The following is a 16104-nucleotide window of genomic DNA, read 5'->3' as shown; positions in this document are numbered from 1 at the left end:
CATGGCTGATATTTTTCTCATCCCCATTCTCCCCATAACCCCAATCCCCTTATTAATCAAGAACCTATCCATCTCTATCTTAAAGACACTCAGTGACCCAGCCCCCACAGCCTTCTGCAAAGAGTTCCACAGATTCCCCACTCTCTGGCTGAAGAAATTCCTCCTCATCTCTGTTTTAAAGGATTGTCCCTTTAGCCTGAGGTTGTGCCCTCTGGTTCTAGTCTTTCCTACTACTGGAAACATCCTCTCCATGTCCACATTATCCAGGCCTTGCAGTACCCTGTAAGTTTCAATAAGATCACCCCTCATCCTTCTAAACACCAAGGTCAGAAGTGGGGATGTTTACTGAGAGCTGCACACTGTTCAGGACCATTTGCAACTCCTCAGATACTGAAGCAGTCCATGTCCAAATGCAGCAAGAGCTGGACAATATCCAGGCTTGGGCTGACAAGCGGCAAGTAACATTCACATCACACATTTTTACCAGGCAATGCACATGTCCAATAAGGGATGGGGAGGGTAAATGCATGGGGTTATGGGGATAGGGTTTGGGTGGGATTGTGGTTTGTGCAGGCTCGATGGGCCGAATGGCCTCCTTCCGCACTGTAAGATTCTATGAAGAGAGAATCTTAAGCATCACCCTTGACATTTAATGGCATTACCATTGCTGAAACCCCCACTGTCAATATCCTGGGGGTTACCATTGACCAGAAACTGAACTGGACTAACCATATGACTACTGTGAATACCACAGCAGGTCAGAGGCGCGGAATCCTGTGGTGAGTAACTCACCTCCTGCCTCCCCAAAGCCTGTCCTCTATCTGCAGTTAGGAGTGTGGTAGAATACTCTCCACTTGCCCGAATGGGTGCAGCTCTAATAACACTCAAGAAACTAGTAAGAAGTCTCACAACACCAGATTAAAGTCCAACAGGTTTATTTGGAATCACGAGCTTTCAGAGTGCTGCTCCTTCATCGGGTGAGTCAACTTGATGAAGGAGCAGTGCTCCAAAAGCTCGTGATTCCAAATAAACCTGTTGGACTTTAACCTGATGTTGTGAGACTTCTTACTGTGCCCACCTCAGTTCAACGCTGGCACCAGCACATCATGACTCAGGAAGCTTGACATCATCCAGGATAAAGCAGTCCCACTTGACTGGCACCCCCATCCACAACCATTCATGCCCGCTACCATTTTCTAAACTGCTACCATCTAGAAGGACAAGGGCAGCAGATACATGGGAACACCACCACCTGCAAGTTCCCCTCCGAGCCACTCACCATCCTGACTTGGAAATAAATCAGCAGTTCCGTCACTGTCACTGGGTCAAAATCCTGGAACTCCCTCCCTAACAGCACTGTGGGTCCACATACATCACACCACTGTAACGGTTCGAGAAGGCAACTCACCACCACCTTCTCAAGGGGCAATTAGTTTAAAGTTTATTCATTATTGTCACAAGCAGGCTTACACTAACGTTGCAATGAACCATAGAACCATGGAACCATACAGTGCAGAAAGAGGCCCTTCGGCCCATCGAGTCTGCACTGAACACAATCCCACCCAGGCCCTATCCCCATATCCCTTCATATTATACCCACTAATCCCTCTAACCTACACATCCCTGGACACTAAGGGGCAATTTCTTAGCACAGTCAATCAACTTAACCCACACATCTTTGGACTGTGGGAGGAAACCGGAGTAACCGGAGAAAACCCACGTAACATCGTGGGCCGAAGGGCCTGTTCTGCGCTGTAATGTTCTATGACATGAGGAGAAAGTGCAAACTCCACACAGACAGTGACCCGAGCCAGTTACTGTCTGTGAAGTTACTGTGAAAATCACCTAGTCACCACGCTCTGGCACTGTTCGGGTATACTGAGAGAGAATTTAGCACAGCCCAATGCACCCTAACCAGCATGTCTTTCAGACTGTGGGAGGAAACCTGAGCACCCGGAGGAAACCCACGCAGACATGGGGAGAACGTGCAGACTTTGCACAGACAGTGACCCATTCGGGAATCAAACCTGGGTCCCTGGTGCTGTGAGGCAGCAGCGCTAGGCACTGTGGTACTGTACCAGCCTAAATTAGGGATGGGCAATGAAAGCTTATTCTGTAATGATTTGCTTAAGAAATGCAGAAACTATTTTTTGCAGAGCAAGGAGCCACAGATATCCTGGTTATGTTAGTGTTTCTGATGGAAGGCAGGAATGTCTCCTGAGAGTGCAGATAGGGTCTCAGTTTAATCTGTCATCCAAAAGATAACGGCACCTCTGACACTGCAGTACTCCCACAATCCCTCATAGATCACACATTGATATCACTGGAGTGGGGCTTGAACTGACAACCTTCCGGTTCAGATATCAGGATGGGCAGTCACTGAACCATAGCCGCTGGCTGCCTCAGGTGTATAAATTGAAGGCCAGTTCAGAATTGCTGTTGTTCAAAGAATCCCTACAGTGCAAAAGGAGGCCATTCAGCCCATCATGCCTGCACTGACCACAAACCCACGCACGCCCTATTCCCGCAACCCCACGTATTTGCTTTGCTAATCCCTCTGACACTAAGGTGCAATTTATCATGGCCAATCCATCTAACCTGCACATTTTTGGACACTAAGGGGAAATTTAGCATGGCCAATCCACCTAACCTGCTCATCTTTGGATACTAAGGGGCAATTTAGCATGGCCAATCCACCCTAACCTACACATCTTTGGATACTAAGGGGCAATTTAGCATGGCCAATCCACCTAACCTGCACATCTTTGGATACTAAGGGGCAATTTAGCATGGCCAATCCACCTAACCTGCTCATCAAGTGATGTTAGGGGTAAGTTTTTCACTCAGAGGGTGGTGAGTGAGTGGAATCGGCTGCCGTCAGTGGTGGTGGAGGCGAACTCGCTGGGGTCTTTTAAAAGACTTCTGGATGAGTATATGGGGTTTTATGGGATTGGGGGTTATAGATAGGTGTTGATGTGATCGGCGCAACTCGTGGGCCGAAGGGCCTGTTTGTGCTGTAGTGTTCTATGTTCTATCTTTGGACACTAAGGGGCAATTTAGCTTGACCAATCCACCTAACCCGCACATCTTTGGACTATAGGAGGAAATGGGAGCACCTGGAGGAACCACATGCAGACATGGGGAGAACATGCAAACTCCATGCAGACAGTGACCTGAGGCCGGAATTGAACCTGCGTCCCTGGCGCTGTGAGGCAGCAGTGCTAACCACTGTACCACTGTGCCGGCCCGCTTTGTTGGCACAGCCCTTTTCCCTGAACACTTTACACATCACCTCAAGGTGAAATCACTGTCCCATTTACCATACCCCGCCCCCCCACTCCTTGACAAACACCGAAAGTATTTCTACAAACAACACAACCCCATTCAGCAAGCTCACCTGGGGCTGATGTCAGTGGCTGGAACAGTTTCACCTGACCAGCAGGCTGGGTGAGACAAATGGAAATATCTTCCACGAGTAATGCAAATAATCACGGAGCCCAAGCGGTTTATTATGTAAACAGATCCACTACTTAAAAAGGGAAAAACACACAGACACACGCAAACACACACACAGACAGACAGCTACACGCAACAGTTTGTTTTCCTGTTTCTCTCAATGGCTGAAGTCTGATATTCAGCTACACGTGTTATAAGTTTTAAGTTTATTGATTAGTGTCACAATCGGCTCACATTAACACTGCAATGAAGTTAACTGTGAAAATCTCCTAGTCGCCACACTCCGGTGCCTGTTCGGGTACACTGAGGGAGAATTTAGCACGGCCAATGCACCCTAACCAGCAGGTCTTTCAGTATGTGGGAGGAAACCGGAGCACCTGGAGAATACACGGGGAGAATGTGCAGATTCCATGCAGACAGTGACCCCGAGCTGGGAACATTAGTGTCACAATTAGGCCAACATTAACACTGCAATGATGTTACTGTGAAAATCCCCTAGTCGCCACATTCCAGTGCCTCTTCGGGTACACTGAGGGAGAATTTAGCACAGCCAATGCACCCTAACTAGCACGTCTTTCATATTGTGAGAAGAAAACCCATGCGGATATGGGGAGAATGTGCAGTCTCTGCACAGATGTGAGCCAAGCCAGGAATCGAAACCAGGTAACTGGTGCTGTGAGGCAGCAATGCTAACCACACTCTCTCTCTCTCTCTGAATTCAGGGTCTGACAGGCCACCAGTCTGGCTGAGTTGGGATATTAGGCACAGAGGAGAGAAGGGGACTAGAAACATGGACATGGCTCTGAGGGGTAAGGGTTGGAGACGATGGTTTTTGTCTTACGGGTGTTTAGTTGGTTGGGTTGTTTGCGGGGTGGGGGGGGATGTTTGGCTTGTGCAAGATTGGCAACATGCCAACTAAAGGCAGCCCACATTGGAGCTGAGAGGTAGAGCTGGTGTTGGGGGGGGAGGGGGGGCGGTTGTGGGGGTAGCACCAGACTATGTCTGGAAGCTGACACATTTTGATTTGATTTATTATTGTCACAGGTATTAACATAAGTGAAAAGTATTGTTTCTTGCGTGCTATACAAACAAAGCATAACGTTCATAGAGAAGGAAAGGACAGTGGGGAGAATGTAGTGTTACAGTTATAGCTAGGATGCAGAGAAAGATCAACTTAATGCGAGGTAGGGTCATTCAAAAGTCTGACAGCAGCAGGGAAGAAGCTGTTCTTGAGTCGGTTGGTACGGGTCCTCAACCTTTTGTATCTACTTCCCAACAGAAAAATATGGAAGGGAGAATGTCTGGGATGCGTGGGGTCCTCAATTATGCTGGCTGTTTTGCCGAGGCAGCGGGAAGTGTAGACAGAGTCAATGGATGGGTTTGCTTGATGGACTGGGCTACATTCATGACCTTTTGTAGTTCCTTGCAGTCTTGGGCAGAGCAGGAGTTTGAAATATATATAAATGATTTGGAGGAAAATGTAACTGGATTGGTTAGTAAGTTTGCAGACGACACAAAGGTTGGTGGATTCGCAGATAGCGATGAGGACAATCAGAGGGTACAGATCAGTTGGAAACTTGGGCGGAGAGATGGCAGATGGAGTTTAATCCTGACAAATGTGAGGTAATGCATTTTGGAAGGTCTAATACAGATAGGAAATATACAGTAAATGGCAGAACCCTTAAGAGTATTGAGAGGCAGAGGGATCTGGGTGTACAGGTACACAGGTCACTGAAAAGGTAGTCACAGGTGGAGAAGGTAGTCAAGAAGGCATACAGCATGTTTGGCTTCATCGACCGGGGCACTGGGTTTAAAAATTGGCAAGTCATGTTGCAACTTTATAGAACCTTAGTTAGGCTGCACTTGGAATATAGTGTTCAATTCTGGTCACCACACTACCAGAAGGATGTGGAGGATTCAGAGAGGGTACAGAAAAGATTTACCAGGATGTTGCCTGGTATGGAGGGCATAAGATATAAGGAGAGGTTGGAGAAACTTGGTTTGTTCTCACTGGAACGATAGAATGGATAATCAGAAGATTTTTCCCAGGGTGGAAGGGTCAATTACTAGGGGGGCACAGGTTTAAGGTGCAAGGTTTAAAGGAGATGTACGAGGCAGATTTTTTACACAGAGAGTGATGGGTGCCTGGAACTCGTTGCCGGGGGAGGTAGTGGAAGCGGATACGGTAGTGACTTTTAAGGGGCGTCTTGACAAGTACATGAATAGGATGGGAATAGAGGGATATGGTCCCCAGAAGGGTAGGGGGTTTTAGTTCAGTCGGGCAGTATGGTCAGTGCAGACTTGTAGGGCCGAAGGGCCTGTTCCTGTGCTGTAATTTTCTTTGTTTTTTGAATCATACTAAGCTGTGATATATCCTGAAAGAATGCTTTCTGTGGTACATCATCATAGAATCATAGAAACCTACAGTGCAGAAAGAGGCCATTGGGCCCATCGAGTCTGCACCGACCACAATCCCACCCAGGCCCTACCCCCATATCCCTACATATTTTACCCACTAATCCCTCTAACCTATGCATCTCATACTATACTAAGGGGTAATTTTAGCATGGCCAATCAACCAACCTGCACATATTTGGACTGTGGGAGGAAACCGGAGCACCCGGAGAAAACCCTTGCAGACACGAGGAGAATGTGTAAACTCCACACAGACAGTGAGCCAGGAATCGAACCCAGGTCCCTGGAGCTGTGAAGCAGCTGTGCTAACCACTGTGCTATCGTGCCACCCTGTAAAAGTTGGTGAGAGTCATAGCAGACATGCCAAATTTCCTTCTTCTTCTGGGAAAGTAGAGGCCTTGGTGGGATTCCGTAACTATAGTGTCGGCATTGGGGGGTGTGCTGTGGGTGGGAACCAGGGCAGGTTGTTGGTGATCTGGACACCTAAAAACTTGAAGCTCTCTATGCTTTCTACTTCATCCCCATTAATGTTGACAGGGGCATGTTCTCCACCACACTTCCTGGAGTTGATGACTCTCCCCTTCATTTTGTTGACATCGAGGGAATGATTATTGTGATCGCACCAGTTCACCAGATTCCCTATCTCATTCCTGTACTCCGTCGCATCGTTGTTTGAGATCCGACCCACTAGGGTGGTGTCGTCAGTAAACGAGGTGGAGGGGAATTTGGCCAAGAATGGCAGCAAAGAGAAGAGGGAGGTGGGTGGATGGCAGGGTGGGGGTTAGAAATGGAAAATAATTGGAAATACTCAGCAGGTCAGGCAGCATCTGTGGAGAGAGAGAGACGCAGAGTTAAAGTTCAGCAATGTGTGGATGACCAGTCCTTAGAATGAGTGATGAATTGGGGTGAGGATGGGGGGGGGAGGGAGGCTGGGGGTGTGGGTGGAAAGTAGCACTCAGGTAATACTTAAATCTGTCTTGGCTAGTTGACAGGAATGGGTGGGAATTGCCGACAACTTGTATCTTTGTTTTGAATGCTTGGGCTGCTGAGTTGGTACACAGGAGATGAAATGATGTCATTTTATCCCTCTTGATGGCCTCCCATTGGCCAGCGGTGATGTAATGCACCTCAGCCCCCAGTCTATCAGCCGAGGCAAATGGGTGTTGTAGGAGAATGTAGCACAATTGATGGAGGAGGAAGTTTCCTGCAGCGCCAGTGTCCTGCAGTGACCCTGTTAGAGGATGGCCCAGATTAAATATCTCCGGGTAAGATGTGAGCAGTTGCCCTCCCCCCTCTTACAGGGACTTTCAGCAAATAGTTTGTGTGTGTGATCATCTCAATGTGATGCAGTCATTGCCAAAACCTCTGTCAACATTTTCTTGTGAGATTTCTGAAGGACATTTTTAAAGATATATCTTCACAATGTTCTGAAGGGAGCGAATCTTTTACCGAGCTTTCACGCAGATTTTTTACCCCACCTGTCTGCCCCCTCTTCTGCCTTAACCTGCTGGCTCCTTGTACAGGCACACGAGGTCTAATAATTATTTAGGGACCCCACCCCCCCCGCACTCCTGCCCCCTGCAGAGATATCTGCCTGTCAAATAAGCACGCAGCTATGCAGCACGATGGCACAGTGGTTAGCACTGCTGCCTCACAGCACCAGGGATCTGGGTTTGATTCCCGGCTTGGGGTCGCTGTCTGTGTGGAGTTTGCACATTCTCCCTGTGTCTGCGTGGGTTTCCTCCGGGTGCTCTGGTTTCCTTACACTGTCTGAAAGACGTACTGGTTAGGGTGCATTGGGCTGTGTTAAATTCTCCCTCAGTGTAACCCGAACAGGTGCTGGGGTGTGGCAACTGGGGGAATTTCACAGTAACTTCATTGCAGTGTTAATGTAAGCCTTACTTGTGACACTAATAAATGAACTTAGAACTATCCCAATGATGGGTAACTCAGGCTAGTGAGTGACCCTCCTTCACCTCAGTGGGTCGCGAGATTGAAACTGGGCTTGTTGACTAACCATGAATAAAATTAAGTACATTGAATAACACAGAATATTTCATAGTGAGTTATAGAAAATGCTTCACCATTTATATATTAATTAAACTCTCAGCAACTTCAAATATTAAAAACAAAAGGGATATTGACACTTTGGACACACAGGGAGCGCATGGCTCTCACAGTCAGTCTTGTGAGCAATTGGCACGCACCTCATTTCACTTACCCTTGCTTTACATGCAAATCGCTTCAGCACTCCCACCCCATGGACATTCTCTCTTCCACCTTCTTCCGTCGGGAAAAAGATACAAAAGTCTGAGGTCCTGTACCAACCGACTCAAGAACAGCTTCTTCCCTGCTGCTGTCAGACTTTTGAATGGACCTACCTCGCACTAAGTTGATCTTTCTCTACATCCTAGCTATGGCTGTGACACTACATTCTGCACTCTCTCCTTTCCTTCTCTCTGAATGGTATGTTTTGTCTGTACAGCACGCAAGAAACAATACTTTTCAACAGATAATAATAAATCAGATCAAATCAAATCAAACAACTACATGGGGAGGTGATGGTCCAGTGGTATTATCGCCAGACTAATCATCCAGAAACTCAGCTAATGTTCCAGGAACCCAGGTTCAAATCCCACCATGGCAGATGGTGGAAATTGAATTCAATACAAAAAAATCTGGAATTAAGAATCTACTGATGACCATGAAACCATTATCAATTGTTGGAAAAACCCATCGGGTTCACTGATTCAAGAACAGATTCTTCCCTGTTGCTGTCAAACTTTTGAATGGATTTACCTCGCATTAAGTTGATCTTTCTCTACACTCTAGCTATGACAATAACACTACATTCTGATTTTCTCCCTTCCTTTTCTATGAACAGTATGCTTTGTCTGTACAGCATGCAAGAAACAATACTTTTTACTGTATGTTAATACATGTGACAATAATAAATCAAATCAAAATCAAAATGTCCTTTAGGGAAGGAAATCTGCCATCCTTACACGGTCTGGCCTACATGTGACTCTGGAGCCACAGCAATGTGGTTGACTTTCAACTGCCCTCCAAGGGCAACTAGGGATAGGCAATAAATGCTGGCCCAGCCAGCGAGGCCCATGTCCCACAAATGGAAAAAAAAGTTGATCGCTGAATTTGGGAGTGGAACGGCTGTTGTGTTTCCTATGTCACTGTAGTGTTTTCAAAAAACGTTTTAGGATATCTTGAGGTTGTCAAAGGTGCTATAGAGATGTAAGACTTTCTTTCCATCACAAATGTTGGTTGCAAAACATTTTGGGAGTTTCAGAGTGAACACTAACCTTTCTTTCTGCAAAGTGCAAATCACCCAGGTATTGGATGACAAATATGAAATTCTGAATGTTCATCCAGCAGTAAGTGCACTTCAACTGTAAGCAATGAAACAAAATAAAACTTACTTCAACAGGTAACGCCAAAAGAACGGTTTAATAGAGAAACTTCATACTCCAACACTTCAGGCCTCACCCTGGGCCATTCCAAGCAATTTAACAATCCCCAACAGGTTCTTATTTATACTGAGTCAGCTGATCATCATGTCATTTTGTCATTGGTTACATAGTTTATTGGATCAGCTGACCCTTAGAGCCTGTTGCCATTGGTCACACTATAACAGTTCCAATGTTATCATCGGTTACACTCTAACACCAAGGATATGGAGATGTCGGCGTTGGACTGGGGTGAGCACAGTAAGAAGTCTCACAATGCCAGGTTAAAGTAGAGTGGCACGGTGGCACAATGGTTAGCACTGCTGCCTCACAGTGCCAGCGAACCGGGCTGGATTCCCGGCTCGGGTCACTATCTGTGTGGAGTTTGCACATTCTCCCTATGTCTGCATGGGTTTCCTCCAGGTGGTCTGGTTTCCTCCCACAATCTAAAGATGTGTGGGTTAGGTGGATTGGCCATGCTAAATTACCCCTTAGTGTCAGGGAGACTAGATAGGGTGGAATACATGGGGTTATGGGGATAGGGCCTGAATGGGATTGTGGTCAGTGCAGACTCAATGGGCTGAATGGCCTCCTTCTGCACTGTAGGATTCTATGAACAGGTTTATTTGGAATTACGAGCTTTTGGAGCACTGCTCCTACTCACTTGATGAAGGAGCAGTGCTCCAAAAGCTCATGATTCCAAATAAACCTGTTGGACTTTAACCTGGTGTTGTCAGACTTCTTACTGTAACACTGAAGGGGCTGCAGGGTGTGGGTAGAAGATTGTTGGTAAGGAAGGGTGGGCTCCAAGGTCTTAGTCATCAAAATCTACCATGTGACATTAAGTTTTGATTTGATTCCACGTTGTCATGTGTACAATGTAAGGTATTGTTTCTTGCACGCCTTCCAGATGAAGCATACCGTTGATAGAGTACATTGTAGGGTGGGAGAGGAGAGGGTGCAGAATGCAGTGTTACAGTTACAGATAAGGTGAAGAAAAGGCTCAACTTAGTATAGGATAGGATGGCAAGACCTTTGTATAGATAATCAGCATCAGATTCATGGCATCAGTTTGTCTTTCTCACCTGATAAATATCCTGATAATACACTTCCTAATCTTTGTGTGAAAAGAGCTTTCACTCGCTAGCTGAAAGGAAGGCGTCACGTGTCTGTGTGGTTAATCATTTCCCCTTGCTTACTTCATACTATCTCCAAATGGTGCTTGAGAGATAAGGCAGGGGGGTGTGGTCCCGTGCTCCAAGTCTAGAGCTGCAACTCCCAGGGACTGGGAATCAGGGAATGTAGGCCATAGTGTTGTAACTGCTGTTGATTCAGTTGATCAAGGAACAGCCCACAATGACTCAAAATATCACAGATTCAGTCCCCACTCAAGACATCTGAGTACTAAATCCAGGCTGACAGGCCGAGGGTAGCACTGAGGGCATGCTGCATTGTTGGAGGTACTGACTTTCAGTTGGGGTGTTAAGGTGAAGCCTCTCAGGTGGAATTTCATAGAAGATAAGAGCAGGAGGAGGCCATTTGGCCTTTCAGGCCTGCTCCGCCTTTTGTCACAATCATGGCTGATCATCCAACTCAATAGCCTAATTCTTGAAAAAGCAGCCAGTATAATTTAGGACCCCACACCCCCCAGACATTCTCTCTCCCACCTTCTTCCATCGGGAGAAAGATACAAAAGTCTGAGGTCACGTACCAACCGAGTCAAGAACAGCTTCTTCCCTGCTGCTATCAGACTTTTGAATGGACCTACCTTGCATTAAGTTGATCTTTCTCTACACCCCAGCTATGACTGTAACACTACATTCTACACCCTCTCCTTTCTTTCTGTATGAACGGTATGCTTTGTCTGTATAGTGCGCAAGAAACAATACTTTTCACTGCATAACAATATATGTGACAATGATAAATCAAACCAAATCAAATCAAATGCTCTCTCCCCATAAACTTTGATCCCATTCGCCCCAAGTGCTATATCCAGCCGCTTGTTGAATACATTCAATGTTTTGGCATCAACTACTTCCTGTGGTAATGAATTCCACAGGCTCACCACTCTTTGGGTGAAGAAATGTCTTCTCACCTCCATCCTAAATGGTCTACCCCAAGTCCTCAGACTGTGAGCCCTGGTTCTGGACTCCCCCATCATTGGCAACATCCTCCCCCTGTCCAATCCTATTAGGATTTTATAAGTCTATGAAATCCCTTCTCATTTGTCTGAACTCCAGAAAATCATAATGTTTCAACAGCACTTGACTTGGGGTCACAGGAGCAAGAATAGCCCATAACAACTCAAGACACTTGAGCACGAAATCTAGACCGACAGACCGAGGGTAGCATTGAGGGCATGCTGCACGGTTGGAGATGCTGACTTTCAGTTGGGGAATTAAGGTGAGGCATTTCTAGTGGAATCTCAGATGTCTCTATTGGAAAAAATAGCGAGGCGTTCTGGCTGATCATTGTCCCTCAACTAACATCGCTGAAAACCAAAACAGAAAATGCTGGGAAACCTCAGCAGGTCTGATGGCGTGTGTGGATAGAGAATAGAGCCAACGTTTCACGTCTGGGTCACAATGACCCAGGGTGCCTCAGACTCAAAATGTTGGCTCTGTTCTCTCCTCACCCTTTCCCAAAACTCAGCAACAGAAACACTGAGATAGTCGGCAATGAGTTATGGATCTCAATCCTAACGTTACGCAGTCTGTTAACTGAAAACAGACACAGCAATACACAAAACTGACAGCAGAAGGAATCATTGAATCCCTACAGTGTAAATTGAAGCCATTTGGCCCACCAAGTCTACGCTGACTTTCCGAGACAGCATTTTACCCAGGCCCTCCTCTCCATCCCATCCCATAATCCACACATTATGTGGAGATGCCAGCATTGGACTGGGGTAAACACAGTAAGAAGTCTCACAATGCCAGGTTAAAGTCCAACAGTTTATTTGGTAGCGAATGCCACGAACTTAATGCTATCTTAAACCTATGCTTAGTGCACACTGTCTGCACCTTTAAGACTTGATTAGTATAAAGACTTGCATTCTAATCAGTATTCTGTAAACTGAGTGTGTGCCTTTATATGCCCTGTTTATGATCAGAACTCTCCACTCACCTGACGATGGGGCAGAGCCCCGAAAGCTAGTGGCGTTCGCTACCAAATAAACCTGTTGGACTTTAACCTGGTGTTGTGAGACTTCTCGTTGTGTTCAACCCACACATTACCATGGGTACTCCATCACCATTCCAATACCAAAGAAAAGTCAGGCAGTGTGCCTTAATGACCATTGACCATCCATTGTTATGAAGTGCTTCGAAAGGTTAGTCATGGCACCGAATCAATTCTGGCCTCCCAGACAAGCTGGATCCACTATAGTTCACCTACCGCCGCAACAGGTCCACAGCAGACGCCATCTCCCTGGCCCGACACTCAACCCTGGAACACCTAGATAACAAGGACACCTATGTCATACTCCTACTCATAGACTACGGCTCAGCCTCAACACCATTATTCCCACGCAACTCATCTCCAAACTCTGTGGCTTGGGCCTCAGCTCCTCCCTCTGTGACTGAAGACATTTCTTCACCCGGTGAGCCTGTGGAATTCATTACCACAGGAAGTAGTTGATGCCAAAACATTGAACGTATTCAAGAGGCGGCTGGGTATAGCACTTGGGGCAAATGGGATCAAAGGTTATGGGGAGAAAGCAGGATTAGGCTATTCAGTTGGATGATCAGCCATGATCGTGATGAATGGCGGAGCAGGCTCAAAGGGCCGAGTGGCCTCCTTCTGTTCCCATCTTCTATGTTTCAAGAAGGCAGCTCGCCACATCTTCTCAAGGCCAACTAGGACCGGGGAATAAATGCTAGCCAGCCAGCGACGGCCATTGCACCATCTGGTCCCAGCGGCATTTCGACCATTAGAACCCTCACATTCTCCAGCAAAGACAACTTGATGAAGTAGCGATCCTGGAGAACCCAGTCCCAATGGTGACAAGGTGTTGGCTGGGGTGGAGGGGGGGGTGTGCAGTTTGGTTTTGGGGGAGGGGAATCCCAAGCCCAGTTTCTCACCCTGTGGTCTTGCAAGAGCAATACAGTAGGCTAATTGTGAAGCCCACTTCAGGCGAATAGTCTGCCAGCATTCCCTGTTGAACCTCACATCATTACAATGCTCTCTTGGCAGGTATACTGGTGAAACCAGATAAACTAAATTGGAGATGGAACCGTATAAGGTGATTTGGAGCAAAGGTTTGGTCAAAGAGGAAGGTGTTAAGGAGGGTTTCAAAGGAGGAGGGCGGGATAGAGAGGCTTAGGGAGGAATTTCAGTGTTTAGGGGTTGCATGGGTGAAGGCCACTGGTGCCAGTGATAGGACGATTAAAATCAGGAGTTGTTCAAAAGGTCAGGAGTAAAGTTTATTTATTAGTGTCACAATTAGGCTTACACTAACACTACAATGAAGTTACTGTGAAAATCTCGGAGACATAGGCTGGAATTTTACCGGCACACACATCCCATTTCTGGGGGTGGGCGAGGCTCGGAGAACGGCATTCTCCATTGGCCTCTGGTGGAATCGTATGAAACTCGGGCGCACGTGCAGGTAAAATTACACCCATAAAGTCATAGAAGCTTACAGCATGGAAACAGGCCCTTCGGCCCAACTTGTCCATGCTGCCCTGTTTTTTTAACCACTAAGCTAGTCCCAATTGCCCATGTTTGGCCCATATCCCTCTATACCCATCTTACCCATGTAACTATCTAAATGTTTTCTAAATGATAAAATTGTACCCGCCTCTACTACTACCTCCGGCAGCTTGGTCCAGACACTCACCATCCCCTGTGTGAAAAAACTGCCCCTCTTGACGTTTTGTATTTCTTCCCTCTCACCTTAAACCTATGCCCTCTAGTTTAGACTCCCCTATCTTTGGGAAAAGATATTGACTATCTAGCTGACTTACGTCCCTCATTATTTTAAAGACCTTTATAAGATCACCCCTAAGTCTCCCACATTCTGGTGCCTGTTCGGGTACACTGAGGGAGAATTTAGCACGGCCAATGCACCTAACCAACACGTCTTTCGGAGGAAACCGGGGCACCTGGAGGAAACCCATGCAGACATGGGGAGAACATGCAAACTCCACACAGACAGTGATGCAAGCTGGGAATCAAACCCGGGTCCCTGGTGCTGTGAGGCAGCAATGCTAACCACCATGCCACCAGGTTGGACATCCAGAGGATCTTTCATAGAAACGTTGAAACTAGAAGTAGGAGGAGGCCATTCAGCCCTTCAAGACTGCTCCACCATTCATTTTGATCACTGAGACTAAAATGGGGAGAAATGGTTTAAAAATAAGAGGCCTCCCTTTTAAGACAGAGATGAGGAGAATTCTCTTCCCCAGAAAGTGTTGGAGGCTGGTCTTGGAATATATTTAAGGCAGAGTTAGAGATAATTTTGTTAAGGAAGGGGGTCAAGGGTTAAGGGAGCCATGTTTTTATTGAATTGTTGAGCAAGCTCGAAGGGCCAGAAGTCCAATTCCTACTCCTACACTCCAACGTTCCCATGGAATTGTGTCTTGCAGCTGGTGGACAGGCTTTGGGGAGTTGAGTTACTCGCCGCAGAATTCCCTTCCTCTGACCTGCCCTCTGCTGACAACGCCGTTACAAATTAATGTTTGAATTGATTAGGGTGAAATGAGAATGGAATGGAGCGAGATAATACCGTCCATATTGGATTGGAGGGGCACAGAGATCTGGGGGAGTTGTGGGGTTGGAGGGGAGTTACAGAGAGTAGGGGTGGAAAGCGGATAGGGTGGTCAGGCAAGAACGTAGAGACCATAAGACATAGGAGCAGAATGAAGCCACTTGGCCCATCAAGTCTGCTCCTCTATTCAATCATGGCTGATATTTTTCTCATCCCCATTCTCCGGCCTTTTCCCCATAACCCCTGATCCCCTTATTATCTATCTATCTCTATGTTAAAGACACTCAATGACCTGGCCTCCACAGCCTTCTGCGGTAAAGAGTTCCACAGATTCCCCACTCTCTGGCTGAAGAAATTCCTCCTCATCTCTGTTTTAAAGGATCGTCCCTTTAGCCTGAGGTTGTGCCTCTGGTTCTAGTTTTTCCTACTAGTGGAAACACCCTGTCCAAGTCCACTCTATCCAGGCCTTGCAGTATCCTGTAAGTTTCAATAAGATCCCCCCTCATCCTTCTAAACTCCAACGAGTACAGACCCAGAGTCCTCAACCATTCCTCATATAACAAGCTCTTTATTCCAGGGATCATTCTTGTGAGCCTCCTCTGGACCCTTTCCAAGGCCAGCACATCCTTCCTTAGGTATGGGGTCCAAAACTGCTCACAATACTCCAAATGGGGTCTGACCAGAGCCTTATACAGCCTCAGAAGTACATCCCTGCTCTTGTATTCTAGTAAGCAGTCTCACAACACCAAGTTAAAGTCCAACAGGTTTATTTAGCAGCACAAGTTTTTGGAGTCTTGCTCCTTCATCAGGTGAGTGGGAGTTCTGTTCACAAACAGGGCATATATGGACACAAACTCACTTTACTGGATAATGATTGGAATGCGAGTCTTTACAGTAATCAAGTCTTAAAGCTACAGACAATGTGAGTGGAGAGAGGGCCAAGCACAGGTTAAAGAGATGTGTATTGTTTCCAGCCAGGACACTTAAAGAGATTTTGCCAGCCCAGGCCAGTCATGGGAGTTACAGATAGTGTGACATTGTGAGAATGAACACCACTCGACA

The 16104-nt window shown here is 46.7% G+C and overlaps 1 long non-coding RNA gene across 1 annotated transcript in view; it reads right to left on the bottom strand.

Moving 5' to 3' along the window:
• Positions 1 to 16104, bottom strand: part of LOC145362194 (uncharacterized) — a 36232-nt gene that overhangs the window by 9319 nt on the left and 10809 nt on the right. Inside the window, exon 2 of the long non-coding RNA XR_013889952.1 lies at positions 9189 to 9275. This is a non-coding gene — a long non-coding RNA (uncharacterized LOC145362194). The remainder of the gene's footprint in view (positions 1 to 9188; positions 9276 to 16104) is intronic.

Source organism: Carcharhinus amblyrhynchos, unplaced genomic scaffold, assembly GCF_965287045.1.
Source record: "Carcharhinus amblyrhynchos unplaced genomic scaffold, sCarAmb.v2.hapA scaffold_37, whole genome shotgun sequence".
NCBI classification, from domain to species: domain Eukaryota; kingdom Metazoa; phylum Chordata; class Chondrichthyes; order Carcharhiniformes; family Carcharhinidae; genus Carcharhinus; species Carcharhinus amblyrhynchos.
Note: the sequence above shows the minus strand (reverse complement) of the source record. Positions and strands in the feature narration are given on the sequence as shown.